The following is a 20,701-nucleotide window of genomic DNA, read 5'->3' as shown; positions in this document are numbered from 1 at the left end:
TCCGAAATCCACGCGGGCGAAGCTGCGGGCGGAAGCTAGTATAAAATATACTATCATTTTCAAATAATATTAAAGCCAAATAAATTATTATCAATAGATAGCAGCCACTTTCACTTGCACAATTTCGGGTAACGCCGAACTAGAAGCATTTTTATTATCCATTTTGTCAGACACAATAATGTACGGATCGTTCCCTTAGGTAACGATATTTATAACAGAACATATTACATTCCCGTCCCCTCGAGCGAACTTGGTGACCCAAGCGGAAATTTTAACGATCACCTTTTTATAGATTCTTGCCAACTGTGGCCACGTGTCTTGGCTATTGTAATAGGTATCTGATATTCAAAAGGGCCAAATTATGTCGATGCTTATAGTCATAGTTCTGCATTGCAAAATGTTCTGCTAGGTATTTTTTGGGATAATTTAATTTGATTTTATTTTACATGGAAATAACGACGTAGAGGCGAATGGTGGAATTTTTGGAAAGGGAACACGAGACTATAAGTAATAATAACATGCATAACTGCAGTGTGCGATTCGATTTGATTATAATAACATTTTATTAATATAAAAAATCTAGTAATCGTATAAAATAAAATAAAAAAAAATATGTACATGCATATAACAAATGCCTAATATAAGTAGTTAATTATATAGTTTCTCCCTCTCTTGAAACTTTGCCCGACAGGGTCCACGATTATGTTACGTGTATTAAAATGTAACATGTATAAAATGATTGTAGAGTGCAATAAACTTTAAATTTGAATTAATTACGATAGCCGGCGGGAATCGGGATATATGGATCTATTGCCACTGCGTGCCCGTTACGTTTCGTGCTAGATTTACCTGTCTTACTAAACTAAACTAAACCAATATAATGTACATAATATATATTTATGTATTTCTAAATTTCTAATCTGTATTTTATGTATTTATAATATTTCTTATATTCACTTTGTATTTAATATAGTTATACATTATAGTTCTTTTATGTATGTTTATGTATTATTAATTAATATCCTAGATGCACCTACCTTATTTATCTCTGCACCACCCTTAGGTTGACTGGGAGAGAATGCCTTTGGCATTAAGTCCGCCGATATACATGTATGTATATGAAGTGTAAATAAATAAATAAATATAATCCTTCATCAACTGTAACACTTGTATCAAAATTTAGCTATAAATACATCGCAAGCCAAACGCACTAAAGTCGTTAATGACACTGAAGAAAATCCTTAAATCTATCAATCACTGGTTAAACCAGGACTAGCGGCAGATCAGGCGCTTCACGATACAGGGGTCGCCGACGTGTTGGATCAATTGTAATCCTTTTAAGTAATGAGTGCATATTGTAGTGCTATAAATGTATAGAGAAGACTTGAAATTTAAGTCTACTCTGCAATGTAGTTTTTGAAATGTGATCCCTGATTGGAAGTAGGAAATATGAAGTCTAGTCGCAAGTAACTTTTCCTCAACATGCTTGTTGCCATTTCCTACTCAAGCTTTTTAAATTTTTGCAGACTGTACAATTACTTTAAAAAATATTTTTTTATATTCTTATTCCTGAACAGATTATTAGATTTATAATACATCATTAAAATAATATTAAAAGAATAACGTACTATTATGATTAGGTAATACTTTGCTGGAGCTAGGATCTTTGTATCCGCGGATACGGACGGATAGCGGCCGTATTCAAGGTGTAATACCCATTATAATGGCTCACGTTAGTGTGCCGCGTTCCGGGATTAGCCTGTGAATATTCCGTTTTAACCAAATTTACAGTATTTTACTAACTGGTGAAGGATAACCAACCCTCGCCAGTAGACACTCAGGGGCCTTATTCTCTATCTCGCACGTTATTATAACAGTGCGTAACAAGCACGTAACACAACGCATCATGTTTAGGACTATAGAAATTTGGCTTACAGAATACCATTCCACGCACATTTCTCGAAGATAACATGACACGGCCGCGTTACGCGTTCACACTACCATACAGAATAAGGGCCCAGTTTGGATCTCACGTAATTTTGCCGTGATCGTATCAAAATCAATACCTATAAAAACATCTATGTTTTTAATATTTATGTGTCCTGTCTATGCTTTATTGTAACTATGATCCAAACAAGCGCGCTTATCAATCTAAATCATGATCCTTCATCATTAAGAGTGATGGGACGGCGCCGTCCGCAAGTGTAGATTTGTCTGAGGTTTAGCTTTTAACGACATCCAGGGAGGGTTCGCCAATATTGTTATGTAGTGCTCGATCGATATGGGAGACGATAGGAAGTGATTGCAAGAGGGATTTTGTGTAAGGATCGAAGGATGTTTGGAATTCAAACTTATTTAAAAGTGGCGATAGCCTAGTTGGTTGTGGAACGGACTGCCGAGACGAATGACTGCAGGTTCGAAATCCAAGGGCACACACCTATAACTTTGCTAAAATGATCTGTGTATTCTTTGTGAATTTTCGCTTGATTAAACGGTGAAGGAAAATATCGTGAGGAAACCTACATACCTGAGAAGTTCTCTATAAGAATTTCGAAGGTGTGTGAAGTCTACCAATCCGCACTAGGCCAGCGTGGTGAACTAAGGCCTATTCCCTCTCAGCAGTAGAGGGGACCCGTGCCCAGCAGTGGGACAGTATATAATACAGGGTTGATATTATTATTATTAAACTTACTTCACCTGCTAACTATTGGTTTGCATGAAGCAGCATGATATTCCAAATTGGATCAATCACTAAAGATTGGGCTAAGCCTTTAACTATTTGTAGAACGATAAAATATGCCAATTTGTTATCATATTCATAGTTATGTATATTAAATACGTTATATCCTACGGTTTTTTAGAAATAGCTTTTGAGAATAGTCATAACTGATTTGAACTACTATAAAAAATCGAAAGAACTGAAAATTTAAATAATGTCTTCACGAACATATTTAATGTAATACCTTTCTTCTTCATTAATAACATTGGAATGATTTATGTAATAGAAAAAAAAACTATGCTCTTGTTGAACCAATTTATTTCCATACGATAATTAACTTTATACTCGAAGTATAAATTGGTATACTAATTTACTAAATCACCAGTAATAAGTATCAAAACATTTACTCTAAAAAGCGAAAAAAAAGTTATCTTCGCAGCGTTCCAACTGACATTTTATGTGAAAACATTATCTATATATAAGACTTAACAACGACCCAAACAGACAATTGAATGTCTACTAAAAGGGACAAAAATATCTTAAATAAATAAAACTCTATGAGGCCATGAGTTGATTATAATCCGTGTAGATCTCAAGGCATGTTTATTTGAGTAACCTTTGCCTCTGTTTTTGTCTTTTAACTCCGCTTACCATCTAGTTAACGTTAGTGTGTTGAAGACATTAGAAACTACAAAGAATTTAGCTTCCACAGCGCTTTGACATGAAATAAATATTTGGGAATCTCAAAAACATTACCCTCGTTATAAGGATAAGAACCCCTAGGCTCTCAACTAATACCCTTCTCTAGTTTGACTGTCAATAGCTATACATTATTTTGTGTATAATATTTAACCTGGTCATAATATTTATTCTGCAAAAGGTATAGTAATAAAGCATTTAGAATTTGAACAACTCTTACTTAATAATAGGATTTAAGAACATTCATTTATAAGCCGTTTGCCCTGCAGTTCGTAATAATAAATAGGCCAAAAACTAAACGATAAATCTATTTAATGACCGCAATTTGAGCAACCTCAGAATAAATTACATTTAAGAACTAACCACATAATTCAGTATGAAACATCTTAAATTTCTTTAAAGCGCAAGTTATGTGCGGCCCAGTAAACACAAAACACTCGAGATACCAAGAAACAAATGTGCCTCTCAGACAAAACAAATTAAGACAATTTCAAATTAACAGAGCCAGCAAAGTCTGAAATATGCGCGTTGTGGATTTGTGCCCGTGTAACAACTCAGAACTAGCGACTTAAATGCCATCACGTTACGTGCTACATCAGTATTATCTTATATCAGAAATGGAACGACCACAGCTTGACTTCATTTGAATAAAATTGAAAAGAACGATGCGGTGTTGCGAGTTATGGATAGTGAAGTTGGTAAGCTGTTGCAGGGCTCGCGGGCGCGGACTCACGAATAGCTCTCGAGTGAAGAACCCCTTTTGCTTGGGGCTAAGACCCCTCAGGCCCCTTGCGCGTGGAACAGGGTCTCTAATGAGTCCGGAGCACTAGAGTTGTAGGTCGTCGTATTAAAACTTGCCAGTCTCCCCTACACTACAGGTTTACGCCGCGCGGAAACACCGCTCCGGTGGATTTTTCTTTGCTTTGTTTTCGCGTGGGTGTTACGAAGGGGAAGTAGGGTTATTTATTGTAATGGTAGTCAAAGAGACAGCTTAGGCGTTTCTGTGATATGATTTTAATAGGTATGTGTTTTAGAAAATGTTTTTTATAAGTGTGCTATTAGTTTGATGAGTAAATTTATAATGGTATTTGAATTTGGGTTTGAACAAGACAGATATCCTTATTTGTTAATGTATTCATAGGATCCATGAATAAATAAGGATTTCTGTCTTGCTTATAGTAACATGAAGGCAAAAATAAATACCAAGTATCATCTATATATTTCAAATTTCGTTGCTATCTCATTTAATAAAAGTAAAGAGAAGTTACAACTTTTAATCATCCTCTAACCTCTATCACACTAAAGTCACATTGACTCTCGGTTGAGACTACTTATAATAAATGGCAGACATCGCGGCCCATGCCACAACATGAAGCTAAATAAGTTAGAGAATACAGGCCGAGTGAGGCCTCATTTGGCATTTCCAACCCACGCCCAGATGAAGTAGTGGGGTATTTAATTACCATTAACCCTACGTCAGGTTTAAAGCACTTTAATGAATTTATTAGATACAAAGATCTTGAGAGTGGAATGTCTGAGCCTTTCAATATGATTTATCGTTGGTAAAATAGAAATATGGACAAATGTAATTCATGAAATTAAATGATGACTGCCCTGGTATAGTTGATACCCAAAAAACACCGGTCTAAGGTCCTGGAATCGACTCCCAGCTCGATATAGTGATACTAGATTTTTCTACTGCTTAGAGTCCGAAATGTGTCCCCGATATGGCGATAGCGTCCCTAATCACATGGGACAGGACACACTTGGCGAAAAGTGGGTGCCTTGTTTGTTTCTGCCTACCCCTTCTGGCTTAAAGGCATGATGTTTTTGAGTTTAGATGTGTAATAAATAAAAGAAGTATTTGTTTTTAACTTGTAAGTACACCGTCATCAGAAACTATGAGGAACTGTAATCCTTCCAGCACGCAGATCTGAAAACCAAATCAATAAAACTAGGAATAAAACACAAGTTCACTCAATGACACTGAAAGTGAATATCGATATGAAAAACCACTATCGATACCGTTCTATTTCGGCAATACCGATCATAATACTCAATTGTTTACTCAAATACAAACAACTAAAAATCATCATTCAGTTCCACATTCATAGCAGATTCATTATACATTCATTAGGAGGACAATAAACAGACGTAGGTGTCCACCGATTGGAAGTGGGGGCTATCTTCATTGTACATTATACGGTTAAATGAACTATTGTGTGACGCGCTTGGAATCAGTACGGTGATTGGATACGCTCCCATTGATACGGAAGATTGTAGAGATTTAATATAGATTTTTGTACTGTTATTGATTTTATCTTAGGAATATGATGGGAGATTGTTGGGAGACATTTCATTGTATTTTTAAAGCATAGTGTAGTTGCTGGGTTAGTCCTTAAGGGATATTATCAATACGAATGATAGATGAATGGATTAACAACATCAAATTATTTTTTTCTACATGTGGAAGCTTGTAATTGGCGTATAGTTATTTAAGTTATAACTAATTTTGTAAAATTAACCGTAAGCTCCCCGAATACCCCAAAATAAAAAAAAATAAAAATATTGGTTGGTCTCTTAAAAGTCGTCAGTAAATATGTCCGGGTGTCTGGATGTAGATCACCTGGTCCCAGAACATTGGAATTAAAGATGAGCTGCAGATTGAGTGAATGAGCTCCTCACTGTTTACTTTTGATTCATATTGCACGATTTTCGATATCTAGTAAGGTACAAAATATATCAGGTATCCTATCATTAATATTTATGTTACAATTAAAAAAGAAACTTTAGTGGTGCTAAATCTTAGACATAAGCTAGTTTCAAATCATTGTCTTCACGGTGATATCGCTTTTTTAGCAAAGAAATATAGAAAGAAAAAAATACCTTACCATTGTCTCTGGACTGGATGGCAGAAAGTAATTTATTTATTTATTCAATAGTTACACCATCGATTTACCACTATAACCTTACAACTAATACAAATAATTTTCTTTTAGGCGATAAACCATAAGTAATAAACACAAACCAGTACTAGGATAGGTGACATAATTAGTATACATCAAATTAAAGAAAAGATACATAAAATAGGTACATAAGAAACAATCCCGCGGCATACCCAACATTATAAACATAATATTATAACACTTTACATTATTAAACATCTGCTTAACAATGTTTAAATCTTTACACGTATTCAAATCAACCAACATTGGCTCCGACAGCGTAACAAAGAACAAACAATATATCAGGAATCGAGTCAAATGGCATTCAAAGTCATTAAAGTAACCGTGTCCACACATCCTCCCGTACCTAATTGAGACATTTACACGAAAGGATGTGATTATTGCCGAACATAAAAGTATTATTTCGGTTGGAACCGTAAACGGAACTTTAAAAATAAAACGGTTGTGCATTTCGCGCCCTAAGTTCCGTATCGAAATGTTTGTTGATTTGTTCGTTCTGTTAGAATTATTCCACCAATAAGGGTTCGGTTGTGTTTTAGATCTATAATTTCTTTATTATTTAAATGTAACGGTTAGGAGATAAGGTTTTCTTCGGTGTTTTGTTTCTTGCACTTTTTGATCGTGTTAACTGACTTCAAAAATAGGAGGAGATATCAATTAGATTTTTTTTATGATTGTTGCCTCATTATTGATTAGGCACCGACTCCAAAATTGCTAAGCAGAATAAAGGGTAATGTTACATTATTTTTTTGTTTTTTATTTATTTATTTAAAACGTTATTGTACAACATAGATATCAAAGAAAAACAAATACATATGGTGGAAATAATTTTAACACCGGTGGTACAAGTAGTAAATACAATTGTGGTTTTTGAAGACAGTATAATATTTTGTTAAATAGTTTTCATGTTATTTAAAATCGCTATAACCGGTCATACGTTTTTATATCTTGAAATATAAAATAATATTGTTTTTTAATTATATAATTTTTCCACAAAATTATATTTCCTAATCAACGTAGTTTCTGCGTTTACATTGAAATTTAACACCAACATTACATTCAAAGCAATCATCAAAAGAACATCAAAAATAAAAGAGCAACTTAATACTACCTTTATAGTTTCGTTGTAAGCAATTAAACAATTAAAAACATCAAATAAAAAACAACTTCCATCCCAATCACCGCCATCACAAGATCCTCGAATAAGATTAATGCCTCTATCTACTATTGTCATCTCTGTTCAGAAACTTAATACTACAAACAACGGTATCACGACCAATAAAAATCTATAATTAACAATACTGATTATAAAATTAATAGTATTTTTAACGGCGTGTTTCTTTTATCGCCTAATTAAATCGAAGGTGAGGAATGTCTTCTAGATGTCTCAGAAGTTGATCCTTTCAGACCGAAGGGTAACTCGACCTTGAAATACAAGACCTCAATCAAGTTTAATGAGAAACTATCTGAAACGGGAGCCAATATTCTTTTTAAACGTTTATTGCCTCTTTGATGATGTACGGTGTAATTGAGGCCTTCATTAATTCGTTTGAGTCATACTCAATGCTTGTTGGTGAAATTTTCACTTTTCAACACGTTTTTATGTAGTTCGTGAAAATTTTCACACGGTTTATCGTTTAAATGCGTGAAATCCTCAACTGATACGTGCTTACTTATAAAACTGTCCAAGTTTAATTTATTTAAATTGTTATTTTATTCAGTGTCGAATTGGTCACAAGTCTATAGATAATGTGCAATTTGCGATGGAAGTAGTTTTATTTGACCTATTAATTACCTGGTTTCATCGTTGTCTCTTTGCTATTCTTTGCTGTGAAGTCTTTTTAAGTAATATTGCCAAAACATTGTATTGATTAGCTTTATGACTTATATCAGGAGACAATTTTGAGAACTATCCGATAAATTATATAATAAGCACCAGAAAAAGAATTGGTAATTGATGTCAAATAAGCAATTGTACGAAAACTTAGTGAAATCTTAGCTTCAGTGCAATTTTAAAGATTACGTAAGCAATTCTTTGGGATATTACAATTCTAATTATTATTATCACTGCTGAACATATGTCCTTCTCAAATATTTCAACACCGAATTGGCAACACCTGCTTCTCACATATCACATTTAACCCAGTATACTGATGGTAGAATTTATTTTATTATCCGCACGAATAGCGACCACCGTACACAATCAGTAAAAAACCGTTGTAGTAGTCCACACAAGTGTGACGCGTTCCGGGATCAGCCTGTGCATGCTCGATTCCAACAGGCCAGCATAATTGTGTCGACTGCCGAAAGGTAATCATATCTCGTTAACATTCTTTAGAACTCCACTTATCATCAGGTGCAGTGAGGTCACTGCCGTAAACTTATAAAAAAAGTCACCAGAAACTCCTATCAAGATAATCCACAATTTCAAACATTCGTTCTAATTCGAAATCCAATGAAAAGTGCAGTTCATCTGCAGTTAGCATCATCCGTTTCGAACTTCAATTCGAATTTTTCAAGTATTGGCCCTCAGTACGTGCACAATCGGCAAATGAAAACGGCCGCGGTTCGACCGCGTGCGTCACTACCCAGTAATTTTCACCTGCATGGTTAAAGGCTTGCTTTCGTCACCCGATACGACGTTGAATTGTGAGTTTGGAGTTGTGTTGATTTATGGCACTGAGATTTAATTAAGGTCTGTTCAGGTGTAGATATTAGATGCTGCTGGTAGATGACTTTGTTTAATGTGTACGATAGAATATCTAAGTACTGCTTAATATTTTTAACCGATTTCAAATAAGGTTATTAATTTAACGAGTATTTTTTTTTTTAATTTTTGTCCTCAGTACTCGATCATTTATGAAGCGATTTCGACATATTTTTCTTATTCGAAAGAACATACTTACTTCCACATTGGTGCTACAATATTAAAAAAAAAACCCCAGAATATTAGCTAATCTTTTTTCGGATTGGATAAAGTTACAAAACTTTTAAAATACGTGACTTGATCGTAAACTTTGTGAAGAGAAACGTAATGAACGAGGACAATACAGCAATAATAAAATTAGTAAACGTAACAAAAATAAAATAACTCCAAAAAAACTTCGCGCAAACTTAAGAAACTCGACAGTTTAGACTTGGAAATAACTTAATTACTTGGATTTACTATTTTTATTTTATCTAGTACATTATTACAGTAATATCTCTATAGTATATTGTATGCACTTATATAGCTATAGAAAAGTAAAACACAACACAAAAAATATTAATAACAACATAGAATTTATTCCATATTCAAAAAATCAAAGAGTCCGTCAACAATTCTAAATTCAAAAACCGTCCCAACGGTCACGACATGTCGTCACCGAATCGGATTAACAAAGGTATCTTTGAAAAAAGGCGCCACCGCACCGGATGAGAGCACTAAAGCTCCCGGCGACAATATCGGCCTCTGCCCGATTGGATAGCACCACTTGGAAATGTTCGCTGCGTTGATGCATTAACTCCTTAATGGCAGTTTTATTTTTAGTCCCCATTTTAGTGGCACGCGTACTGGCATCTGCTGACAGTAGTTTGGTTTGTACGTTCTATTTATAGTCATAGATATTACTTAATTTTAGGTAAGCTTTCACAAATTTTATGAATTTCTTTTATTATTTGTGCTTGATAATAAATCGGGTTTTTCAATTCTCAATTAATTTGTTTTTGTTTCATATAACAAGAGGCGTTGGTGAAGATTATTGTGATACTTAAATACAGTTTCGTGTTAAAGTAATAAAATGCGTAGACAGTTACAAGCGAAGAGTCTTACTTTTTTTAGTAAACATTTGATTAAATAAATAAACATTGAAAAGATGTGCAAATAAACATAAATAAATAATCAACTTATTTTTAAACATCATTATCACCACTCCATGAAGGAACGTCATTAAAAGTTTTATAACTTAGTCCTCAATCAATTGAATTCTTCTAATGAATCCAAACCCCCTTTGTTTCTATCTTAAAAACAATTTTAAACTACGTATTATCACGAACACAAAACAGGACCCACCGCCACACTAAAAGTTTACGGGGTAGCACCCCCATGTCACGCCATTGGTATATTTTACACCATATTGGGGTAGACACGCGCGTGACACGTGCTCGACGAGTTATCTCGTGCCGAGATGCGCGTTCACAACTCCGCGCTTACGCTCGACTCTGATTGGATTACGTTTGTCTATTCGAATGTTTTTTATAAACAAGTTTTTGAATTTCGAATGTTATATTCTTTATTTGTAAATAGGATTTTGAATTTGGAATAATAGTTGCGTGGTGTGTGTAGATGTGATTTACAAATATTGCTTTTGTAACTGGAGTATTAATTGTTATAAAAAATAAAAACAAAAAAGAACTGGAGTATTCTTATGCCATAATATGAACAACACACGATGTAGTAATCTTATCCAGGATGAGGATAATGTTAACTGTTTAATTAGTGTTTTTCATCGATATATGTACTATATATCGATATTATACTACGTACTAGATTTGGCGTTCCGACCATTCACTGTGTTCAACTGAATTGAACTGCAATCCATTCAAACTGACTTTGATATTGTCAATATTGACAGCTTGTAGTTGTGTACGGAGTCCCGCTCATGATATAAGAACTCGAGTCTAAGTGTAAACCTGGATTTGAATAAAAAATATTAGTCAAATAAGTAAAATTATTTGTTGTTTAATTGAATAAATAGGTTATAACAGTGACGTTTTGGTTGCCATTTTAGTTCAGATTTTGAACAAATAGTTTATATGGACGTTCATGTCTATAGAATGTACGTCAATGGGTTTTTTAATTCGGTACTACGCAATAGCGTTTTAACATAAATATAATCTGCAAATAAATTGAATCATTAATACAAAGTAGAAAATTAATAATATTCGAATAAACGCAAATGAATTTCTCTAATCTTAAATTAATGAACTTTGAAATTATTTATCTGTTGAAGCCCACGTGCAATTGAAGACATAACGAACTTCGTTAAGTAGATGCTCAGTTCTGAGAAACGAATGGAACGGAGTTAGGTAACTGAAACGGCACTATGATCTGAGAGATGGTTTTAAGGTTATAGCTTAAGGTCCATTTTTCATACATTTTGTTTCACCTTTAATCTGGGTAACTAAATAAGTATTGACAAGTAAAGAATTTAAATTTCGTCGTATTAAATTTTAAAGGCCGAAATATCCATGCATATTAATTATTTTTACGTTTTTCTTTCAACTGCGAGAACTAATCACTAACTAGACGTGAATTTAAATACTTTACTTGTCAATACTTGTTTAGTTACCCAGATTAAAGGTGAAACAAAATGTATGAAAAATGGACCTTAAGCTATAACCTTAAGGGGGTTTTGTGAGGTTGTCCAAGTAAGAAATCCTAAGGTCTCAATAGTGCACGAATAATAATTTCAGAAGTGTATGCTGCCATGCTAAGCGCAAAAGCAGTATATCAATGAAACCTTATTTCGAGATAATCGAAGTTTTGTAAATAATATAGTTTTATAATTTTGTATGTAAAACTATGATAGAGAAACTCTTTTAAGTTTTTTCACAAGTTCTTAACAAGATACCGTTATTTAGGTAAGTTCATTAGATGGGTATTACTTTAAGCTATCTGATGACATAAAAATCAAGTTTTTTTTTGAGATACCGCTTTTGAGCCTAGCACGGCAGTATGGGGGTTTTGTGATGTTGTTTTAATAACAAATCCTAAGATCTCATTAGGTATTTTTAAACATTGGATCGCCTCCATATTTTATTTGTGCATTCTATTACATATAAATTGTTATATAAGCAAAACGAAACACTATTAGATAGGTAGAGGTATATGCAACATAAAATGCGACATTCGCTTGAAGTTTACTTAGCGGCATGTGTTAATTTAATTAAATTAAGACATTTAATTTAATTATAATTAATGTACATAAGTTACACAGGTGTTAAAACACACTAATAAATCAATTGCACTACAAATCTAATTCGTATATTAATTAAAATTCCAACGCGCACCATTAATGTAACATAATACGTCTTCATTTACTTTTATAATGTTAAAATTTGTATGCTCTCGCATCTGATTGGACTAGAAACTAATGAGATATACTCCTATTGGTTAATTTTTTTACACAGACTAGCGTTGGAACGCGGCGTTTTTTTAAACGCTAACGATTTACTAAGGATTTTAATTATGTCTCGGTTTTTTTGTTAAACCCTCCTAAACACTATATTGCACCTTATTAGACTATCTGTTTGTATCTACACTTCTAATATTATTGATACTAAACAAATAACTTATTTATAAAGTAATTTTCACTCTCATCCTATTACTATTTAAGAAAAAACGTTGGTTAGAAGTAAGTATAGAGTTCAAACCGCTCGTTTGTAAAGAACCAATCAAAGCCTAGCAGTATCGTAGGCGTTCATCGGACACGTCCATTAGCATACACTCATATTTACGATCAGTTTTTTCGAGATTGTTTCTCTAATGCGCGTAAATCATCTAATTTATATCAACACGCGGTACAATTTAATTTGGACTGACACGTCCAATTACGTTCGTAATGAGTTTATAACACAATCGAACGTGATGGTTCGTTATTTAAATATTTAAATATGGAATGATAATTTATTTGATAAAATTCTGGTAATATAAATCAAAATATTTATTTGACGGTAGATGGCACATCAAAGAGTTTTATTTGGACAAAAAATATATTCTACCCAAAGACTTTAGACTTTAGACTATAGACTGGGCATCAGAGCCAAATTTTCGTTCCAAAAGCTATTACCAATTGGTAATAAGTTGCTGTCTTATTTGAAATGTCCGTGTGACAAGATGTCATAGCGTCCTTAGATGTTAATACAAAAATTATATACTTACAGAAAAAATCTAATATTCGCATTAAAAACGTGCAAATCATGATGTGAAAAAAATATGAAGTATTTTACAATGTTTTGCTATTCACGGTAGATTGAATAACCATCACATAAGTTCAAAATTTTTGTATGACAATCTTCCCAATGTGCGCTCTATATAATTTAAACTATTATAATCGCCGGCAAAATTATTATACACAAGCTGACCCGACATCGTCCCGTCTTAGTCATGAATTTGCAGCGCGCATTCTGTCAATCGCTGACAATTATTTCAAACAATTCACAGTTGTATATCATTAATATTTTCGTTAAGTTTTTATAATTTTCTAATTTTCCGCGCAATTTTTTGAATTTTTTCTTTCATAAAAACCTTCTCCTGACAATAATAAACACAACAAAAAAAATTAGTGAAATCGGTCCAGCTGTTCACGCGTGATGGCGTGACCAAGGGAAATAGGGATTCATTTTTATATATATAGATTATACATGTTAACAAAAATGACCATGGTGTAACTTCTAGGAAATGCAATAACAAGGAAGCTTCCTCAAGAAGCGTATCATTTGATAATTTCACTATCACATTAAGTCCATCACGAGCGGTCATGCCGGCATCACGGTTAACCTTTAGTTATCCCACATTGTAAGGTTAACGCCGGTACATCTTCTGTCATAAACGTTAAGTGAATTTGCGATACATGAGAACATAGTGAGTTAAGTTTTGAGAATGATCTTTTCAAGCGATTTTTTTAATTTGCTCTATTTTTATCAGACTGTTATTTACGATTTTTCCCGTATAAATCCATTTTTAAGTTTAAAGTCTCTTGGATTCGTGTAAATGTAGCTTTCTATTGGTAATATATTTTTTGGAATCTGAAAAGTAGTTCCGAAGACTAACGTATTCAAACAAAAATCAAAAAATATTTACATAAACAGAGAATATAACATATTTTTCTTAATGAATATATTATCTTAATTTTCTTTGTAGCATTTATTTCAATCTGCTATCCGTTTTTGCGAATTATTTTTTAAAATAATCAAATTAGAGAAGTATTTTTTTATTCTGAAGGATTTAAAAAGGAAATTAAAATAAATTTATATTTATATAGAACACTACTATTTGGGACTGGTAACTCTATCAAACATCTAAGTTGTGTTTTCATTCACTAGGTACAATTTACTTTTAAATTATTAACTACAATCCTATGCTACAGTCTCTATGAGTTTATACTTTTATTGATATTAAAAATACGAAGTACTTCGTATCCCACAAAACAAATAAAAATCGGATGTGACAAAACACGAAACTGAAAAAATAGATACTACCCTTTGATCTTAGTCAAAAGGACAAAAATTGATGTATTTATAATACATCCAATTGCAATGCTAAGGTCTCGGGTACTATACCCGAGGCAAATAGTCTTAGGTTTTTCTATATTTGTGTCCGATATGGCAATAGATTCGCCCCTATCACATCATGGGACAGAATACACCCAGTGGCAATAGGTGCACCAGTTGGGCCCTTGCCTAAACCTCCAAGGATAAAAGACACGAGTATGTTTGTTACAAAACTTCGACTTCCAATTTCAAATTTCTTTTTTTTTACAGTCACTGGCAGCACAAATATTATTAAAATTATATTCCAAATTTCCTTTTTTTACAGTCACTGGCAGCACAAATATTATTAAAATTATATTCCAAATTTCCTTTTTTTTACAGTCACTGGCAGCACAAATATTATTAAAATTATATTCCAAATTTCCTTTTTTTACTGTCACTGGCAGCATCAAAAATTATCAATATTCCATGACAAACTTATTACTTAACGCTCTATGGCATGGGCAGTGGAAATGCGCCGTAAGTGGCATAATGTTCTCGGACTACTTAACACAATGAGCCGCGTGTCGCTCGCTTGATGCGACTTTACACTATCTATAGCCTACACCATAGCTCCTTGCAATTTTTTTGGGTGATAATCGATTTTAAAATAAGCCTCATGATTGCCTTACGATTGATATAATCGATTACTAATGAAGCTCACTGGTATTAATTTTACTGAATAATTTTCGAACTAAAGAATTTTTGTTTCAGTCAATCTTCCGCATTATTTCCTCCTATATTTTATTATAAATAAAAGACTGTCGAAATATTAAATTTGTCATTTAAATAAGTACATTAATTTGTCTTATATAGTTGCAAATTCTCTTTCTACTTTCTTTTGGACAGTAGCATACCTCTTTAGTTAAATAAATAAAAATAAAATAGGCAGCGTGACTATGAATCGGGATCTCCGCACCGGTAAGCAAGCGGCACAGTCGATCGCACGACGCTGGAGTCAGAGGCTACGTACGTCACATCATTCATCGCGCCCCTTTACCTCTCACGTGTGCTCCGCTTCCCAGAGAAATACCACATTCCATCATAAACAGTCTTTGGGTTCTCCCCCATAAAGTCCATTTTCAATCGCCACGTAAGAACCGATGGTATTAAAAAAAATGTAAACGAAAATAAATCCTGTGCAAGAGTTGTAAGGTTTAATCCCGAATGTAGGTGAGCTAGAGAGTCCGGTAACGTGTCGGTCCAGTAATTCAATAAGGACCCAAATTGACTCAGATGCGCTCAAAGTTTGCGGGCTCAACTAATTTGTTGGCAAACATATTGTTTGATGGAATAGTGAGAAATGGATATTTAATCGATTTTGGTTGAAAAGTTTTTTTAATCTAAAGTTCAAGGTTAGGGATATAATTAACTGTGAAATATACAGCATTTTATTTATCGCTTTAGGCCATAGACCACCCATATAAGCACAATTCAGTTTGATAGACAGTTAAAAAATAAAAGATTTTCCTGTATCCTTTCTGTTATAATTATATGCAGTGACTCGTGTGCCTGCAGCAGACATATTTCCGCATCAAATTCTACATTATCGGTTTTAATAATTAATATATTATGTAATTTTAACTACCAAAATTCCATATTTCTCCTTAAAAACAATAAAACTCATACCTAGGTGGACAGCTGAATTCATGAAAGTCTTCTCCAAATATAAATCATTGGTTAGTATTCATATAAATTATTATTTTCTTACGTAAACTTAAGTAAGGGTTCGTCTTGACTTCGTTCATAAATTAAATTTATAATGTAACTTTGTAACACTCAGACTTGTCATTACACCAAATTACCTACATCTGTGAGAATTTTTAAATCAAAACCTGTTAACCATATATCAAAATATTTAAAAAGGAATTCTATTGAACTCAATATTTAGAAATATATAAGACTAGCTGTTGCTCGCGGCTTCGCCCGCGTGAAGGAGTTTTCCGGGATAAAAGGCCCACTTGCGCATTGTAAAAAAATTATCCGATTTAATTATATTTATAGCTCACTATTTTGGTCATAGTGGCTTCCACATAAAAGGTAGATATATGCTGTCGCGGATTTTTATTTAAAACTTTAAGACTAACAATCCTACGATACATCATCTTTGTCTAACTCCAACGGTTTAGGCAGCGTACGCCAAAATAGCAATTTCTCCGATTTACTTGATATATGTATATCGTTATATTATGACAAAATTACACAAAATCATCATAAATTGTAGCCTATGTGTTATTCTGATCTATAACCAATATTATTATAAAGTTTTATCCAAATCCGTTCAGTAATTTTTACGTAAAAGGGGAACAAACATACATCCATCCTCACAAACTTTCGTATTTATAATATTAATAGGATGTAATTTTCTATTTCAAGAGTTAAAATTAAAAATATTTTTGTATTATTTTACGGGGCTTTTGACTATTCTTCATGGAAATCATCATCAATCACCTTTTAGTCCGAACATTTACTGACACAATGACTTTAATGTAAATTGGCTCTCTTTAATTAGAACCTTCGAATGTTATGATTTATTGTTTAAGAATAAAGGATTAAGACTTTTAAATTTACGTTCGAAAATGTTTAGCACTGTTTTGGAGTTGTTTAATTTATTTGTAGGTAACCTATTTCTTATATTTACGCGAATGTTAGACATTAAATGAAATATTTTTCGGATTTATAGCAGTTTTTATATTATAATTTTTTCAAAGACATGTAAAGTTGAAACGTTGGGAGAAAATTGAAATGTAAAAACCGCGATAAAATTCGAAAAATAGTTTAATTTTAAGGTAACCTATTGTTTTAAAGAGGAAGCAGGTACCTAACCTACCTGAGCTGCGTCTTTAATAAAAAAATAAACCTTGAACATTATGTAGACCACATCACTCAGATACTGTATCGAAAAACTCTATCATATAGCCCAACTCGAGGATTGAACCCGAGACATCAGTTCTACAGTCGTACCGTAATACAACTAGACCACCGAGTCAGTCATTAGAAGAAGTAATTTTAGAAACATTAACACGATAGGTAATGCGTAACAATCATTTTAATTATTTTTGACTAAGATAATTTTTTTCGAGGCGGAGTTCTATATTTACATCAAGTAACTAGTTATATTTATTGTTAGCCTGAACTTGTAATAATCATATCTAACCAACATATATCAGCATAACCTTAAAAACAACTAATTATTGACCTTACAAAAATCACATTTACGGTTATCCAACTAATATAGCCGCATATAACCGAAGTTATAAACGCTAAGATGCACAAAAAGCATACCCGTCACATAAAAATTAAATCCATCCAGATTTACGAGCAAAAACTTTGAAATATAATAACATGCAAGCTGAAATTACAAGCCATGCGCCATAAATTAAGTTTACAAGCTCCCCTTTGAACCTGAATGTCCGAACTATCATTTCGTATTCAGTGCCTTTTATTAAAATTCTAAGAGAAATTTTTGTTTGAAATGTTACGTTAAAAGGCAATGGTGATGTGTTATGTTTCTCATTTTCGTAGACTTTATTTATATTTGGACTCATCGTTGCTCGGTAATTTGCCCGCGTAAAAGTCTTTTCCTACTGCAAGTCACTAAACAGAATATAACGCCGACGTCATCTTTTAAAAAAAAAAACAGATTTTAATATTCCATTATTTCTCATGGGAGCAAATTTCTACGGTTAAAACCCTATATATTACTCTAAGGTACGATCTACCCGTCTGCCAAATTTCATCTAAATCCGTTCAGTTATTTCTGTGTTTACCTCTAACCAACATACAAATATTAATACAAATTTTGTCGTTTATGATATTAGAAAGATAAGATTAATGAGTATGCCTTATATTTATATCCATGATGAATAGATTGAACAGCTAACTGCGAAAAAGATTAATTTATTAGATTTAATTCAGTCTCATAGAAAATGTTAACCTTACTATTAGGTACTCAGGAAACCATAATATAATGCCCTATTGCTTACTAATTTTATTTAACTTATTAAAAAGAGCTCATAAGCTAATCCAAAACAATTTAAATGTAAATCATTATCTTTCCCCAAAATATGTTCATTCCACCTGTTATAAGTCGATAACAAATAACCCTGACCGATATAATTCCATTGAAATTACATTTCAACATTTGAAAAAGTAGACTTTAACAAAATGAAATTGAGCCCTACGGCCATAACCGTCAATGATACCTTCAAATAACAGACGCCATTACGCCGCGGGCTTCACTAAATCTTTACATGTTTATTTACATTTTTAAATTTCGAACACCATCCGAACTCAATTCCACTGCGAAATGAACGAAGGACAAAAAATGTACAGCCGAAGCGGTGATTTGTGGCGCACATTCATTGTGGTGACAAGGTTCGGAACAGGGCTGGTGCACACGACTCGCTATCGGAATTACGTTACGCAGCCACCGAATACGCAAACACTGACGTTACTTGTTAAATCCACGTCCGATCCGATCCGATTGATGTTGATTGAGTTATACGTCTGTGTTTTTGAATTTGGCAAACGTTTTGCGTTCGGCTCGAGTCTCGCAGATGTTGCCGTGACGTTTTGATAGATGTCGTTAATTATTTTCTGAATTTAATAACGACTTATCACATGTCGGCAAAAAGACAGTCACAACACAAAAAATCGGTTTTTCAGATAATTATACGAGATGAGACTATCTATATTTTTAAACTTGATTTTTTATGTGCTTCCTTATTGCCGATGTGCGTTATGTAGTCTTATTAGTGTGAAATATTTTATCATATAATAAGCAGAAAAAGATTGTTAAAAAATAACATTAAAATATTTATCCATTCATAATAGAAGGTAAAGACGTCTGACAAAATGTTATGGAATAACACCAATTTTATTTTAAACTTTTTTTAAAAACATTTTCAAATACGATACTTACCTAATTGACAACTTTTTTAAATACTTTATGAAAAATGTATGTCATGCATAATCTAACTGAGACAAAATTTCATGGGAAATCTATTTTTCGTATTGTTTTCTGGTATATAAAATAAAATAATTTAAAACCAAGCAGGAAACTCCCCTTACTATATAATAAAATAATCTATTTTACAATAATTTATTAATAATCAGAATAAAAAACCGGAATTTGAGCATTTAATAACAACAGTATGCACCTGACCTAACCTTTACATTATCCGGTCGGGCCCAAAGAGCGCTTAGTTAAATGTATAATTGATTTCAAGTGCTTTAAGATATGAAACATAATTTTTATCATTCCCCAAACAATGGACTGTTGTAACAAAAAGTAGTAGCAACACTTGAATAAGTTTGGTAGTTCATTAGTAGCCAAGGATGACGCAAGTTCAAAAACATCAAATCAGTGATTATTTTAATCATTTGATTCGTTCATTCATGGTTAGATCTTTTAACTGCCTACGTGGCGTAGTTATGTACGACTGCATTGCTTAGGTCTCGGGTTCCCGAGTCCGGCAAAGTGATATTCTGTTTTATCAGTATCAGCCCGGGGTCTGGAATTGGTGCCAGGTTGGTGGTAAGATCGCCCCGAGACATCATAAAATGGAATACACACGGCGAAAAGTGGATGCGCTTCTACTTAACCTTCAGGGACTAAAGACGTGAGTGTGTGTATCTTTTTAAATGGCGGACGAGACGAGCAAGTTGCTTGTTTGATAATGAGGGTATCGACAACTGGCTACGTATACAAGGGACACCGTCCAAGATTCAAGGACTAAAGGACTAAGCATTGTATAACACTGCAAACATACGAGTGTTTTGCTGAGCTACGAAGTTCTATTTTAATTCGGGCACGACAATATATTTAATAAACATCATTTTAGTACATAAAAGAAATAATAAAATGAGCTCAGATGAAATAAATCGTTACACCAGTGATGCTGACGTCACAGTTTCTAAAACAATCTAATGGATGAACCTCTGTCATATTATGTATAAAAAAAAAACATTTTTAAATTTCGAACACCATCAGTTTTTCACCCGTTTGTTTTTGCCTTCAAAG

The sequence above is a fragment of the Manduca sexta genome, chromosome 19 (genome assembly GCF_014839805.1).
Source record: "Manduca sexta isolate Smith_Timp_Sample1 chromosome 19, JHU_Msex_v1.0, whole genome shotgun sequence".
Lineage (NCBI taxonomy): Eukaryota > Metazoa > Arthropoda > Insecta > Lepidoptera > Sphingidae > Manduca > Manduca sexta.
The sequence above is the reverse complement of the archived record's forward strand: the minus strand, read 5'-3'. Positions refer to the sequence as shown.